The sequence below is a fragment of the Rhinatrema bivittatum genome, unplaced genomic scaffold (genome assembly GCF_901001135.1).
Source record: "Rhinatrema bivittatum unplaced genomic scaffold, aRhiBiv1.1, whole genome shotgun sequence".
NCBI lineage: Eukaryota > Metazoa > Chordata > Amphibia > Gymnophiona > Rhinatrematidae > Rhinatrema > Rhinatrema bivittatum.
The window spans coordinates 1-2,634 of record NW_021820341.1 but is presented as its reverse complement, the minus strand read 5'-3'; the positions used below and the strand labels follow the sequence as shown (position 1 = coordinate 2,634).

Sequence of the window (2,634 nt, the reverse complement as noted above, 5' to 3'; positions counted from 1 at the left end):
AAAACTTAAATAAAATAAATAAATAAATAAATAAAGACAGGAAAACAAACCATGGAGGCAGCATGGCATCACAATATCTCTGCATCATTGTAGATTTGTGTTGCTTTGCTTGCTGTTCTGTTTTTCCTTTTTCGTGATTGAAGCCTTAGCTACACTTCAGATTAGTTATTTATTCTCTGTATGACTGCCAGTGGGCACATTGTGGGCAGTGGGAGCTAGGTAGTACTGGGCATAAGCGAGCAGTGAAGGCAGGCCAGAAAGTGCAGCATAACAGCCTGTATTGTGAAGCCTGTCTGTGACAGAGAAATGGAACAGGTTTCAATAGCAATGCCCCAGGACAGGAGAGAAGCAGCAGTTAAAGTTAGAAAAAGGGGCAGTTCTGAAATAAATGCCCTTGATAGCCAGCCCCTGCAGCTAGTAGAGAATGAGGGCTTGAAAATAGAACTACAAGGATAAAAGTGAAGCAAGATGTTTTGAGGATCCTCCACTAGCACCTGAGGTCTTTCTACAAATGCTAATTTTCTCTCAGAGAGTAACTGCAGGGAAATGACCAACTTTTGCATTCATTCTGCCCTGTCATTCCAGTCCATACTGCCAAGGATATACTGTTGCAGTCCATCACAGGGTACGACCACCTCAGGGACAACAGGACTAGTGCAAGACAGTTATCGTCACTGTCTTCTATTGCACTCAACCCTCCTGGATAGCTGTGCTTGCAAGATCTTTGTAGGATTGCTCCCAAGCTGTTCCTAACAAGGTCCCATAACAATGCAAGCATTCACTGACACCAATACAGCTGATGGCTGAACATCTATAAAATGCTCATCCACTGCTAGAAACATAAAGTGGCTCCATTGGGACTTGAACCCAAGACCTTCTGTGTGTGAAACAGATGTGATAACCTCTACACCATGGAACCATTTCCTTGTCTGAGCTCTTCCTTATTACACTTTCAAACACCTATCCAGTTATTTTAGAATACTGTTTGAATAATTCATGGGATAATCGCCTCAGCCACCATTCACATTCTAACATTTTTTACTCTTGGCAAAAAATAGATCTTCCAAGAGCCATCCCATCTACCATGAAAATGTGTTTTACTAGAGTCACTGCTGAATTCTTTTTACCACACAAGGTGTTGGCTTAGGAGTTTACCTAAAGCTTCCTTATTTCGTCTCCAGTAACCATTCCCACACTTCTTCTGGGGAAGACGATATCTGCTATGAATTCGCATGAGATCAAGTAGCAAGCATAGAAGGAAGGGCCTGTAAATCTGCATATAGATCGTGCATCTGCATATAGATCATGGGTATCCTGAAAACCTGACAGGTGGGGTTTCCACTGCACAGATGTGGAACCCATTGGTCTTCAACTTGCTTTTTCAGTATCTAAGTAATCCTTGCACTCAGACTCATGCCTGTTTCTGCAGCAAGTTAAAAATGGCTCCACTGGGGATTGAACCCAGGCCCTTCTGCGTGTAAAGCAGATGTGATACCCACTACACTATGGAACCAACTGACCACTTCTTTTAATCTGTGAGCAACTGTCGAACCCTTGATGCGCGACTAAAGGAGGACTAATTGAACAAGCATCTCAGCTAGAGAAGTGCATTCATTGAAAACAAAATATAAAAATGAAATCAGTGGGGCCAACTTGTTTCTTTTTTATTTATTTATTTTATTTATTAAAAATTCTTGTATACCATCGTTCATAATATACATCACAACGGTTTACATGTTACAAAATTTCTTTATTTCTTTATTTATTTATTTTTAATTTTTATATACCGAAGTTCTTGTAGGGACTACAAATCACTCCGGTTTACATAAAACAATGAACTGCCCAACAGAGAGCGGAGCTTTACATAGAACAGTAGAACATATGGAACAATATAACTAGATGACAATTTAACATAGTGATAAATAAATATTATAGTTTAACTGGTAATACTAGATGACAATTTAACTAGATGACAATTTAACATAGTGATAAAATAAATTATAGTTTAACTGGTAATACATAAAAAATTATATTATTTAATATAAGCAGTATAACTATTTAATGTAGAATAAAGGCGTATTAACAGTACCAAATATATATATAGAAATGAATTTTTTGAACTCAAAGATAGTTGTTCCGTTGCAGAGTCTTAAAAAAGGACTTGGTGTGGTGTCCATGATTAGGAGATACCTAATATATAGGATGTCTGTCCGTCAGAGTAGAATTAAGCGTATGGGAAGGCTTGTTTGAAAAGAAAGGTCTTAAGTCTTTTTTTGAATTCTTGGTGACTAGTTTCTAATCTTAGATCTGGGGGAAGCGTGTTCCACTGGTGGGGGCCTGCTGAAGAAATCGCTCGTTTGCTCAATGAAGATTTTATTTGCGGAGCATGCAGTGTTCCTCTGTATGCGCTTCTGATTGGTCTGGAAGACGTGTGCGGTTGGAGTTGAGAGGTTAATGTGATGGGAGCTAGTTTGTTTGTCGCTTTGTGGATGATAGTGAGTACCTTATAGAGTATCCTTTGTTTAATGGGAAGCCAATGTAGATTACGAAGGATTGGGGTGATATGATCTTTTTTGTTAGTGCTTGTTAGTATTCTAGCCGCTGAATTCTGAACCATCTGTAATGATTTGATAG

General features: G+C 38.8%; 2 non-coding genes across 2 annotated transcripts; both read right to left on the bottom strand.

Annotated features, from left to right (window-relative positions):
* Positions 1 to 846: 846 nt before the first annotated feature.
* Positions 847 to 919, bottom strand: TRNAV-CAC. The gene has a single exon. It is a non-coding gene; the product is annotated as a tRNA-Val (tRNA).
* Positions 920 to 1,440: 521 nt separating this feature from the next.
* On the bottom strand, positions 1,441 to 1,513 carry TRNAV-UAC. Its single transcript has one exon. It is a non-coding gene; the product is annotated as a tRNA-Val (tRNA).
* Positions 1,514 to 2,634: the final 1,121 nt, after the last annotated feature.